This window comes from Olea europaea, unplaced genomic scaffold, assembly GCF_002742605.1.
Source record: "Olea europaea var. sylvestris unplaced genomic scaffold, O_europaea_v1 scaffold224, whole genome shotgun sequence".
NCBI classification, from domain to species: Eukaryota; Viridiplantae; Streptophyta; class Magnoliopsida; order Lamiales; family Oleaceae; genus Olea; species Olea europaea.
The window spans coordinates 309,599-323,601 of NW_019240442.1; the positions used below are offsets into that span (position 1 = coordinate 309,599).

At 36.5% G+C, this 14,003-nt stretch overlaps 1 long non-coding RNA gene and 1 pseudogene across 1 annotated transcript; both read left to right on the forward strand.

The window, feature by feature from the left end:
- The first annotated feature begins 1,813 nt into the window (after window positions 1–1,813).
- On the forward strand, window positions 1,814–10,476 carry LOC111381023 (annotated as a pseudogene).
- Window positions 10,477–11,592: 1,116 nt separating this feature from the next.
- Window positions 11,593–12,372, forward strand: LOC111381025. The gene is made up of 2 exons (XR_002700270.1): window positions 11,593–11,793; window positions 11,936–12,372. It is a non-coding gene; the product is annotated as an uncharacterized LOC111381025 (long non-coding RNA).
- Window positions 12,373–14,003: the final 1,631 nt, after the last annotated feature.

Sequence of the window (14,003 nt, forward strand, 5' to 3'; positions counted from 1 at the left end):
CAAACACAAAATCCACTACCCTCCAGCATCCCCTTTTCCCCCAACCCCCTTACCCCAAAACCACCAATGGTAGCGCCTGACGCCACTGCCAACCTACCTCTACGTCGGTGTCATTGCTTCTTTGACCTATATACTACAAACTATTTGTTAATGGAATACACTCTCTAAACTCGCACACAATTGAATCATTTTCTATCAAAATCCTGACCCACTATATAAATATCACTCTTAATTTATACAAGTAAATAATTTGAGTAGAAAATAAGCACCGAGCATTGGTTCTCTTCTGGTATTCTGTGGTTTATTTGGCATCCAGCAGATGAATTTGGTGCCTGTGAGTTCACTATAACTCAGGACATGTCTAGTAGCAATTTTTGCTACTCGTGAAATGCTTTTTTTGACCATTGGATGAGGTAAGTGGGACTCGGGCTACAGTGCTTTAATTAATATGTCAGACATGCAGCTGAAATGTTGGACAATTTTTTGACAAAATGACATTTTTACCCTTATCATTTAATTCTTTTGTAATGATAGATGGGCATTTTCGATATTTCATTTTTAAAATTTTAAAAACTGCTGTAACATGGGACCTACGTGCTATAAATAACTGGCAAAATTCTCATTACAATTTGGTGAGAAGCACTCCCAGACACACCCTCAATCTAGAATTGCTTATTGTGATAAAGTTATTGGGCTGGTTTTGAGTCTGTTAATGGGCAACTGAAGCGTCATTTTTGGGTGTAGCCTCGAGTTTGCAATGGGTGGAAGAGATGGAGGTGGATTTGGGGAGGAGGTAAAGACCTTAGCTATAATTTGTGGTAGATTCAGATCCCTAGATGTGCCGACACTATTGCACAATGGTTTCTAGCTTCTTATCCGAGCAAATTCCATTTTCTTTTTCTCAACTTTTGGCCGGAGCTATGGCTTCGTCGATTGCCAAGCTCGGAGTTCTATCGATGGACAATAATTTCATGGAAGATAAAGAATATAGCAAAGAATTTGGATTTGAGGCAGCCTTAGGGCTGAAGGTTAAGATAGTGGTGTCAACAGTTACGGTGGAAGGTCGTGGTGGCTTTTGGAGAGTGGGAGTGGGATGGAGGAAAGAAGAACCTTTTTCTCTCTCTCCCCCCTTTTGTGTTTAATATATTTTATTTAATTAATATAATTATTTTAGATAGAATAATACTAAAATACTCTTTTACACCTTTTTAATTGGTTAAAATTGGTCAAAAGGGATCAAACTTTATTTTTTATTGACAGTTCTACCAGTCAAACTAACAGAAAGCATTTGGACTTCATGTTTAAGTTTTTGAAAGGTTTAGTACTGTGTGTGACACAAATTAAATGTTTTTGGTCAAGCTTATATAAAAGTGAAATGTTTGGTATCGTGATTGCAATTTTCTTTTAAAAAAATTTGAGTTGATTCATAAATTGAACGTGTTCATCTACAAGTACAACATAATGAAAGATTCAATTATATAGTGAACACAATTTCCTACGCTCATCGACTAGACTCTACGCTCGGCCGCGCTAGAGCCGGGCTCGTAAATAAAAAAGAAAAAAGAAAAAAAATTAAAGCTGCAAGCAATTACATAGTTGTCTTGCTTGCAAAAAGCTGCCTTTGCAATGCAGCTCGTGTTTTATTAATTAAGAAAAATGTGAGCCGGCTCAATTCGATAATGTCCGTTCAAACCTAAAAAACTTGTACTATTTTACCCGAAATTTAACTCAACTCGTTGACATCCCTAATCACCCTCGATAATAGATTCCTTCCCGACAAAAAAGAGCGTCACGTGCTGTGCCCGTGCAGTTATGAAAAATCAGCACAAGCAAAGCACAAACAAACGATGGATCGTCAAACACTATCTTCTTCATTTTCTCTCTAGAAAGCTTCGATGTTTTTCAAATTAGTCCTGTAATTTTATGAAATTAGGCAGTTTTTTCAGATCTAGGGTTCGTCGAACCTCTGAGTTTTCAGATGGATTCTATGATTTCATGTAAAATCAAGCTCTAGAAGCTTGTCACCTGATAACAAGAAAAGAAATTCGAAGCTTATATGGAAGGTTCTGCTACCGCGGAGGATGTCGGGGCCCCGCCGGATACGTGGGAGGTCACTAACCTGGACGCCAGCATGCGCTTTCTCATGCTTTCCTCTGCAAAAGACTCCAACTCTACTAATAATATTAGTAATCTATCTGAGCTAGATGAGGGTTCTATTTCAAGTTCGGGGTCTACTACAGGATTTAGCTCAGGCTCGGGAGATGTCTCGAAAGATTTGGTGAATTCGGTGTGTTAGGATCTTCCTTAAGCTAGTCAAAGTGATTTCCGGGCTCAGTTAACCATTAAACATCGAATTCAACACCAAAATCTAAGATGATCGAACCGCCGGCTTCAACTCTCCTATGGTTGCTCTCCTCTTTTGCTTGTTGATTCAACCACACACTTAGGATGGATACCACACAGGTAAGAGTCACAAAGGCTCAAGCAATTGGTAGGGAAGACAAATCACGAAGAAGAAGGCAGAAGAAGAAGGCGGCAGTTTCTCTTTAGCTCTCGGGTTCTATCAAAACGGGTTGAGGAATAGAGGTTAAGCACCAATATATATACTAGTTAAATGGCCAACTTAAGGTAAGTCACAATATGGTAAGTGGGCTCGACTAGGTTTAAGTCCCAAAGGAAAGAAACAACAAGCCACAAAGAGTATTAGCCATCCAATAGGTAAAGCAACATTTGGTCGGTTCATCCATTATTCGATGTTGAATTATCGTTCAGTCATTCATGTCGACTGATAAAATTGGTTTTCATCATCGCCCGGGAGATCGTTTGACAACATGATGTCTAACACGGTGGACCAGTTTTTGCGGGATGCTTTACAGAATCCCCGTGAGCGGCTTTCAGTTGAGTAGCTTTTCGTGTGCATTTGGAGTTTCTACCGATTAGTTTCCATTTGCCGCATCTATGTTTCCAAATTATTTAGTTTTGGTGCTTATTTAGGCGTTGCATCTGATTTTAACTTATGTCTATGTAGCATGATTCCATCAAGTATACAGTTAAGTTTTCTATTTTTGCTGTAGTTCATTTATATAATATGGACATGGTTATGTGAGTAGCAGAATGCAAGATCGGTATATCGTTTTAGTTTTTGACAATATGTTACTGGGATATTTTCTAGAATGGGTTATGGGGAGATTGTCTGCGCATTTTGGAAAGACGTGCAGTACTTGAGGTAAACGCAAATAAAATGGTTGGATTATTTGTCTCTAAAAGAAATTGTAACTATCATACAATAAATTACCAAAATGTGCAGCCCGTGTAAGATTAACTCAATCTCTTCTACTTCGCCTATGTTCCGATCCACACTGGCACAACAAAGTCCAGGAGCCAATGACATGAAGAAGACATCAACAAAAGTGATGTCATATTAAAGTTTTCTCGAAAGAGAACATGAGGATATTAATCAATTAAAAGAGGGATACAAGTATTTTGAGCCCTGTTACATATGAAGAACTTCATTAACACGTACACGAAGTCGTACTCATCTATTACAACAGATTTGATTTCTTGTAGCTTCAAGCTGGAAGCTTCAAATACTCTTTTTTTGCTGAAAGATTCATTGTGAGTGAAATAGGTTGGTTATCCAGTGTGCTTAATTCCAAAAAAATTAGAGAAATGAAAGAAGTTGGATAGAATTGATTAAAAAACTAATTGATTGTGCAAAGCCAAACCGTGAGTGCAAATTATCTCCTACCCAACGTGAACTAATGCAGGAAGAAATTGTTAAAATATGAATTTTTGGAGGTAATAATTTCCCTTGTCATATGATTTCTAGAGCTTTCCTGTTTCTTGGTTTCTTAGATATGTTATATCTATATAATTGTGTTCCCTCTCTAATTTGGTTTTAGTGCGTTCGTTGTCATTTATAATTACCTTGGCATCAAAGTTGTACTCATCCTGTAAATACCTTTCATAAATTGCTCAGCAGTTCTATTAGAACTTTTTAGACTTCACTACAAATTGCAGTCCCATTTTCTAGGTTTATTTTGGTGTTACAAAACTAGCTTTGAATATCGGTTGAAGAATAATTTATTCTTTCATGCTTCTGCCTGTGGAGAGCCTTAGACACCAATATAAATTTTGCAATACTACTATTTTGATGGCATTCAGGTCAGCATACAATTATGTTTTTCATGAAATGGAAAGTTAAATGAAGAGGGGTGGATTTTTACAAAAAATGTCAGCCTGCTTTGGAAAGAAGTGAGACAAAAACTGGTGTTTTGGGAAAAAAAGGGGGTGTGTGTGTGTCTCAGAAATTATGTATGAAATTATTCTTTTGGGGCTTTATCAGTTAAATTTGAATGCTGCTCTACATTTATTTGTTATTCATACTCCATCATGTGGGCTTCCTAATGCACATATGATATACTGATTCAAAGTTGCTGGGTACGTTTGGTAAATGAATTTTGAATTGTATCTCTCATATGCCTTCCATCCCGTTGCCAATTGTCCAGTGTCCTAATTTCTATTTCTATTTCTATTTCTTCTGGAAAAATTTAAGAATTGGAAGTAATATCTGTTAGATTGATGAATGCACTACAGTGGTAACCAGTTTTATGACCTTTGTTCTTCATCCATAAAATTGGTGTTTATGCGTACTTAGACATTAATTGTTTATCCCTGAAATAAATGAATGTTCATCTTTTTTCTTTTGCCATGGTGCTTTGACTTTTGCCATTATTTTATGCGCACCTGTGTCCTTGAAAATTCAAATGAGACGTTTCTTCTCTCTTTCCTGATTGATTTTGAATCGTTTGCCTTTTCTCAAGAGAATGATAATATTCCACGCCTGTCTAGTTTTACGAATGAAGCAGGAAGTTGTTAAGTTCATATGCGATCCTACTAGGGAGCAGATGGAGTTCCAGCAGCTGCCTACTTCTTATTTGCGTTTGATGTGTAGCCCAGCTCTACTCACTGCAATCAATGGTTTTATTGGATAATAATCAGCCTGATGGTTCTGGTTCCAGAATCATTGTACACAAGACTTCTGATCTTCAGCTTCCTTCGATTCGTCTTGCTGATGTTCCTGTAAATCTACCTGATGAAGATACTGGTGTTATTAAGGTTGCAATCAAGCAGAGGCCACAGAGGTTTTCACCCTCTCGAAGCAGTTCTAATTCACACTCATCGAAATCTAATAGTGCTAAAAGTGTGGAGCAACGAACGGAGGAATACGAAAGGGCTCGAGATCGGATATTTAATTCCAGTAGATCTAGTGCAAGTTCCGGTGACAACCTAGAAAGTGAATCGAGGATGCACAAAAGTTTCCAGCAAGGTTCACTGGAGATAACAAAGGTGGAAGAGAGAATTCTCCCAGAAGGTGGCTCTCAAGTCAATCCGGGAAGAAATTCATTAGATTCTTCTGCAGTTAGCAATAGACCACATAGAAGTAGGACAGAAAAGGAGATAATTGGTGGGTCAAAAAATAATAATAAAGTGGCCATCTTTCGGGATCGTGAAGTTGATTGTAAGGATCCTGACTATGACAGGAGCTATGACAGGTAATCCCCTTTCTCGGCTCCCAAAAAAATTCAAGTTACCGCTTCCTACTCAGTGATCTGTATGATCTATGTTATGAGTATAATCTTTTTTTGTTTGTTCTCTCGTTGTGGTTGATACTTGGATTTTCTTTAATATAGATGGCCTTTCTATCAATTTATTTTTCATTTTAAGCAGTCTCTCACTCACTCTCTTACCTGGTCTATCCATACATTTGACTGTGCACTCATTGAATAAATCCATTCATTAAATATGAAACTTTTACTTTTTAGCCCTTTCCCCCTTAAACCAGGGGTCTGATATGTAGACATACAGCTTCTTTTTTGGCATTTTGTGTATATGTAACTCAGTTTTTGTATTAGCTTGTGGATTAAATTTGTTTGGGATTGGTTTAAGGTTTTTTTAACCTCAGCAGGCCTGGACTAATATTTTAGTATTTTTCTCAGATATACGCAAAGGTTTGACCCTGGGTTTAGATTCAATGGAGGCCCCTACACTATCCAACCCATGTATGCACCTGCATTGAACTATAACACTGAATTTCATCAACTTGGATCAAATCATAGGCCTTCGATTTCAGCTGAACATCGCCAGCACCTACCTGGGCGATGGGCCGTAACATCAGCTCCTCCTGGTTTTGGGTATGGTCGCCCAGAAATCATGATGTCCCCGTTTCTTCTCAATCATGTCAATGCACACTCAAACTCTGCTCTTTACCTATATTCTGTCCAGAATCATTGTCAGCACTCTGGACTGCCATTTATCCATCCCCGTGAAGTCATTCACCAATCCTTTTCACAGGTATGATAAGTGAAATAAGTCTTATCTGTCCTTTGGTTCCAATCTGGTTGGCAAGTTATTATTGATTATCTTTCTGCATTTTCACTAACATCTCCTCCCCATCCCTAATGCTTCCCTCAGAAAGGATTGAAGTAATGTAAACTGTAGATCAAAAGACAAACCAGTTAAAGAAAATTAGAGAAATAGACCCTTGAACCAATTTCAGTTTAGGAATACTAGTGCAACTATTGTATAATTGGAATTTAATTATGTCGTGACTCCAGTGTTTGTTCCTCGATCCACTCCCCTTCCCTATTATTACTCCATAGGGCAGCTGCTGTCTCCGGTTCCTCACTACCCAGTTGCCTGAAGCCTGCATTGCCAACTACACTACCTCATTTCTTTCATAAACAGCAGAATAAGTAAAAATCCACATTAATAAACCACTAACGTATGGGCTACAGGGGGAGAAGAAGATCTGAGATTAGCAGTTCGAATTCAACCCAATGAGGACAGCCAAGGAGCGTAGCTGAGGGAGACAATCGTTATAATTTGTTGACTAGTTTTAAATCTGCGTTGCTGATAACATTTTATGTTTAGCTGGTAGCCATATGCCCTAGCTAACATTATGAGACAAGATATGTGCCATAGTGCTCTGTAACGAAAGTACTATGAGTTGAGTATGGAGTCTTGTTAGCTGTGTGTTTTACACATTACTTTTCCAGCGTATTGCTCGTTCTTTTCCAATGGAGAAATCTTAGAGTACACTCCATGTATTCATTTTCTTTCTCAAGACACATAAAGTGTCATCTATCAACTTGATTTATATACTTTAATAAATTATTTTCTTTTTAGCAATTTGTTGTTTGATTCTAGAAACAAGGGAAAAGAAATGAGGTGATCCTGCTTGCTCATGTGCTATGTTTGTCTTCTGTTTGCTTCTTTCTATCTTGTGTTTATCAAATACTGCTATCAATTTCTCTTAGGTGAATGAAAATGAGCAACCCATTCCTCCCTGCTTCTCCTTCTGTTATCTCTCCTTTTCCTTCTGTAGGAACCTGCAAACAACACAGAACATTCACACAGCTAAAGACCAAAAGTGCAGATCTGAAGAAAATAAAACGCAACACATTTTTAGGCCGAAGCCCCGAGGTTCAGCGATCAACAAGACCGCCTAATCCCCGTTGAGCATCCACGGAGGAATAAGCTCGAATCCACTAAATCAGCCAGCCAAAACCAACAAAGTATCGATTACAACGGAACACACAGTTCCACAAATTTCGTACAGCACGACACAACAACTTCTCTACACAACAAGAACTCACACAAGAGTTCACAGAACTAAGTTTTCTCTACAAAGATCACTCAAAATCAAAACCCAAAAAATCACAAGAAAAATACAGAGAGAAAACTCAAAACGAGAAGAAGCTGCGCGAATATGAAAAAAAAAGGGTTCTCTAACCCTAGAGTCTTTTGACTCAATTAAAAGGGGCAGCTCAATCATCTCAATCCAACGGCTCACCATTCACCACGCGTTGACGATCCATAAGAGTTGTTATTTTAAAACTGAAAATGTGTTTTTGTTAAAACCAAATTGGTTCCAGATTCTTCCATTAAATGGGCTGTCAATTGGGTCATGAGCTGGGTCTTTACTTGGGCCACTTTAAGTAGCTGGGCTGGACTCCACAAAAGCAGCAACATACTTCACACCTTCCTTCTCTCACTCTTTCCCCCTGAAACAACAAAGCCATTGTAAAGAATATGTTTCAGCCATGCAATGCGAACTATAAAGGGTTCCCCACCACTATTTTATGATTCCTAGCTTAGGCTGTATACAAACACGAATTGATGACTTCAGAATAACTTAATTTCTGTCCATTTGACATTTCTAGATGCCAATCTTCGAGTAGCTATTTATCATATTTTTACCAGTTTGTTGTCTATTGGAATCCCAAGTTCTTAAGAAAATGATTTTACTGCATGCTTGTAGCATAAGGGCTCTGCTATTGAACTTGAAGCCAACAAGTAAATAGAGAGCTCTAGGAGGAAGAGTATCCTAAAAATGATGTAATGCAGTTTAAAGTGAAATGAAGACAGAATATGATTATTCTATATGACCACAAAATAACTGCCAAATTGGAATATGTGGAATGGCAATTAGGTCACATTTTGTTCTATGATAGTGACTGTTGTGCATTAAAAGACAAAATGCTAATAGGATGAATATAGCAAAAATAAAGATGTCAAGAATGCATTTTGACACTAGAACGGATATATTTAGAATGAGGATGTATGCTTAGAAGTGATTTAGCACTAATCGAGGATAAATTAAGGTGACAGTAGTATAGTCATTTGAGTTATGTCTTTTGTAAACCTAAAGCAGTTCCCACATACTATTACGTCAGAATTTTGGTAGAACATGTTAGAAAGAGGGATAAACGGACCAAAATTAACATGGCTTTAGATGGTTGCAAGATATTTGATTTTCTAGGACATTTCAAAGATATCTTTTAGTTGATCAAAATGGAGGAAATGGACTTTTATAACCAACTATAAATTTAATGGGAATAGAGTTTTAACATTTTTTGGCATTATGGAGGGAGGGGGTGTGGAGAGGCACAATGTGACGTTCCTTAGGTACCGGCGATGTGCTTTGGGTAGAAAAGGTTGGGAGTAGAATGCGTTTGTGAGGACTTCAACAAAATTGAAGACCCCAAATCCTGTTCAATTTTTGGTTTGACATTGACAAATTTGTCAAAATGAAGAAAAGAATAAAAAAAGTTGACACTAGATTAACGTTTGTGGGCCCCACCTGACATTTAAATTTAATCAATTTTAGTAAGCTCTCAAATCTTCCCTTCTCGGTTTTGAAAAATGAAAATTTTAAATCTTAATATGTAGTTAAAGGCGTCATGACATAATTTGCGTCATTCTGTAAATGTAGCATTTAGTAGGAACCTTACAACCTCAATACTTTGACTTTTTGCCATAGGACAGTTGTTTGAGACAGACAAAAATGGAAACTTGATATTCTATTATGTTTTTGGATGGTTGTATTCCAATCTTGCTTCAATTGTGTAGATTTTTTTTCTGAAATTTGATTTAAACTAGAGCTATTTTTTGTTTGGACTCGTTATTTATCATCAACATAGATGCATGACAACCTGACTATTTTGCACATCTCTTTTCATTTTAATCAGCAGCAACCCAATAGCAGTGTTGGATTAGCCCGGCCCCGGTGAGGGGCTTCGGCCATGCCTGCACCCTGCCAGCATATTCTTGGGTTTGACCCTGTTGCGGCTGCTAGGGCAGCATTCTTGTCCGAACTGGCCAGGGTGCAGGCACAAGCAACCGAGATGCTCTAGGTGGACATTCTTAACCTGCATTACCTACTTTTGTCCATGCTGTATCTCGGTTTAATAGAGCTTCCTTTGGAGCTCATTGGTTATGGCACTGCAAATGGTGGATGAGTTCCCTAGAACTCTGCATTTGCACTGATGATGATGAAAAATATTGGAACAAGAAGAGGAATTATTATAGCTCTGAAAACACGATTCTATGTTGAGCACAGGTATCTTGAACATCTTAATCTGACTTTAATTTTTAGTTCTGGGTTATAATATTGTTATTAAAAAGGGATGCCCATTTTGTGAACTTAGCTTTCTTTATTCTGTTGCAGCACCTGCACATATTAAAAAGCACGATTGACTGAGGAATATGTTGAAGAGTAGGCAGAAATTGCATACTTTGGTGCTTGGCTAACATGTGGTTTGTATGATTGTTACCCGTCTTATAGCAGAAAATTTTCTGTTTCATTTTTATGAATTATATTTGCAAACAGTTTTATTTTTCTTGTTTTAACTCTTATCTATGGCCACTTGAAGAAGTATTTTCTTTGCTGAGTATTCTAATTCTTCAATGATCTGAGGGACTACTCTTATGGTTGCACTTTGATATTTCTTTCTGGTAAGTCTGAAAAATGATGGCTTTACTGTTCTCTTGCTTTGGTCTAGCCTGTTGACGGATGGATGTGCATTTCTCCATAGTTCTGAATGCAGTTATTTCTCTTGTTGACTTTTTGGGGAAGACTATTTGGGCATATTTCTGTTTTTGACGAAAATCTGGACTAATTTCCCAAAAAAAGGTGTATGATAAATAGAGGAGAAGGGTATTATTGTTTAGTACTGAGTATTGTTATGAAATTATGTAATGGAGGAATCATGGAAGGTCTTGAATCGGTTGCTTTTGGTGTTACGAAAATCATTTAATTAATTTTGGAACTGCCCTGAAGAAAATCATTTTTGCTATTCCTTAAAATTCATTTTTTTTTCCCAAATTCATTTTTAACCTTACATTTGGTGGGATTCACAGCTTTTTATCAATTATTCAACAACACATTTAAATCAACTTTTATCAAAATATATTAAAAATCTGATTTTTATCCAAATCAAAGTAGGTTTTAGCAAGTCAAGAGTTCTATTTAGTAAATATATCTTCCAGTAATGTCAGTGTCGTGAGATGGGAAAATTAGTTCAGCAATACGGTCAATGGTTGGCTTAAACATGACGCGACATGTGAACAATTATGTTCGATAGAAGACCGTTCATGTTTCAACCTGTCCCTTCTAGACAAGGCATTTCTTTTCAGAACATGTTTTTACAAGCAACAATATTTCTCAGACATAACTTTTGGCTTATTATAAACGGATTTTCATGCTTTATTTTTTCAGATAAATATTCACAGCAATCTGACTGACCTTTATGCTTGGCCCTGTAACTTCCCAGTGACGTTTTGGCGCAGCAAGAATAATGCTTCCCTTCCCCACCTCAATGTTGGCAATTGCATATGCTGAATCATGTTTATGGTGTCACAATATGCATGTCGCCATGTCTTTGTCATCTTATCTCTTTCCGTGCATATCAACATTCCTACTGCTCCCTGTTTTGTTCCCCAGAAATTCACACCTTTTTTTTTTTTTTTTTTTGGAAATGCAACTTTCACGTGCTACTTGGCCTCAATACAAAACCAAAGCCCTTTATTACGACAAAAAGGGCTTTGCACATAGCTTTTTTTCTGCTCTTTTCGCTTCAAACTTGTGTTCTTCTCGTGTCCATGCTTGTTTCTCAAGTATATCCATCCATTTCTCTCTCTCTCACTCTCTCTCTCTCTCTTTTCGCTTCAAACTTGTGTTCTTCTCGTGTCCATGCTTGTTTCTCAAGTATATCCATCCATTTCTCTCTCTCTCACTCTCTCTCTCTCTCTTTTCGCTTCAAACTTGTGTTCTTCTCGTGTCCATGCTTGTTTCTCAAGTATATCCATCCATTTCTCTCTCTCTCTCTCTCTCAATATTTATATAAAGATTTATCTCACTAAGAAACAATGCATATAAGAACAGTTCCTTCTTGGAACAGTTCCTTCTTGGCCCCCAACATCTCCCTGGACCCTGGTAATTTCTCATAGGTAAGTTGCTTATATTTTTGAGTAACTTGTTTGTTTGGATACGTTATTTTTCTTCACAGTTTGGACCAACAAAGAAGTTAATTATTTTGGAACTTGCTTAAACGGAGTAACCATGTTTCCTGTACGGATGCTTTATTTTCAGGAGCAAATACGATTAGGTCGCCATGGAGAAGCAGAATTCAGAGCTGTACTTGAAGAACTGCCATATTTTTCTTGAAAATGAGAGGCTAAGGAAGAAAGCGCAACGGCTCGACCAGGAGAATCGGGCTTTGTTATCTGAGCTGCAGCACAGACTTTCAGAAGCAAATTCAGCACAAAAAAATGAATTTGGTATCAACACCACACCAAAAAATTCTACGACAGATCGTAGGAAGTCCAACAAGCCTTGATCAACTCATCCCCCGGCCCATGTAATGAATGAGTTTCGTGTAAAATAAGGTTTATCTGTAATGTTTGATTCTTTGAAGTATCCATGATCATGCCTTGAAACTTGTTTGGATAATTTGTGAGACGGAATAATGTAATAAATATTAAATGTTTGTTTTCGTGAATAAACAGAGCTACTAAAATTCGCCATTATCGTGTTCTTTCGAGTCACTTGATCAAAAGATCCCACTACTGCGTGTAAAAAATTAACTAATGAGATAGGGAAGACCTTTTCAGCTTGTGGGCGTGGAAGCCACGGTTAATATAAATCTAGCTTACCATCCATCATAATCTAATAGTCAAAATCCTCGTCTACAAATTAATAAGAAAAATGACACGAAGTGAGACTTTAGCACACAAAATTTAAGGGTGTGTTTGGTTTGCATTTTAATTTTTCGTTTTCAGTTTTGAATTCATTTTCTGTATTGAGGGATTATTTTAAGATTTTAGGAAATACATTCGATTTATCATTCTAAAAAACAGTTTCTCAAGACAAAAAAATTAAAAAAGTGCTTGATATAAAAATTTTAGAAATATTTTTATGACATTTTTTTCAAGGGACGATCAAACAACGCGATTTGAAAACACTATTAAGCAACAGTGTTTGATTCAAGAATAATTCACCATTAACACAAGGGAGTCAATCATCCAACTACTGCCAAGTCTATTCTCATATATTTTTCAAGAAAATCTCCATTAAAAAAACTCTATCCACTAACCTTTTGGCCCCTTTTCCCCATTCTCCGACAATGGTATTGTGCATAAAAGAAGGGAACTCCAATCCTTACATCAAATTTCCATTTTTTTTTTTCATTTTGCCCCAAATATTTGGTGTAATCACATTCCAATCCAATATTAAATTTTGTACCAAAATAGTTAATGTCATTTTTGTCATTCTTTTCCATTTTGCACAATTTTTGTTAAGGGTATTTTTGTCTTTTTCTTGTTATACAATAAATTTAATTATTACAATCATAATTATTATTTTTAATACTATTATTATTATTATTATTATTATTATTATTATTATTATTATTATTATTATTATTATTATAGTTGTGATTTCTCTATTAATTGTACTACGTTCATTAATGAATTCCATATTTGTGTTAACGAAACAGAATTATATATTTAATAATTTATAAAGCAATTGATTAAATAAATAAATAAATAAATTATTAAGAATGAAGAAAATAATTATACATCGTTCATTTGGTGTAACTTTTGATATAATGGGTTAGAGTTGATTTTTAATTTGGTGCAAGATTTGATATAAAATGGTGTAAAACTTACCTCAAATTTTGGTGTAGGTTTGGAGATGATCTAAGAATAATGGCGGACACTCATCGGCAGCAACATGCCATTATGGTTCCATACCCTTACCAAAGACGCATCAATCCCTTTGTATATTTGTCCATGAAATTGGCATCGCAAGGGTTCACAATCACCTTCGTCAATGTTGAATATGTCCATTTTCGAAGTCCAAACGTAGAACAGTATTGAAGACATTTTCACCAAATTGTTCGAATCCGATCTAAATATTCACTACACAACGGTTTTCAATAGCTTCCTAGCGGCCGGACGGAGGATGTCGCCGAAGATGAGAGCAAGCATTTTCAACTTTTAGGGTTGAGGAGAAAAGAAAGAAGATTTTTATCTTTTAATTTTAATTTTAATTTAATTCGAGTGGTTAGAGTATTTTCAACTCTTCAACTGAAAGCACTCAAAACTCAAAAAATCGTTTTGAGTTTTCTCTCATAAATTTTATCTTGTTTTCAAAAATG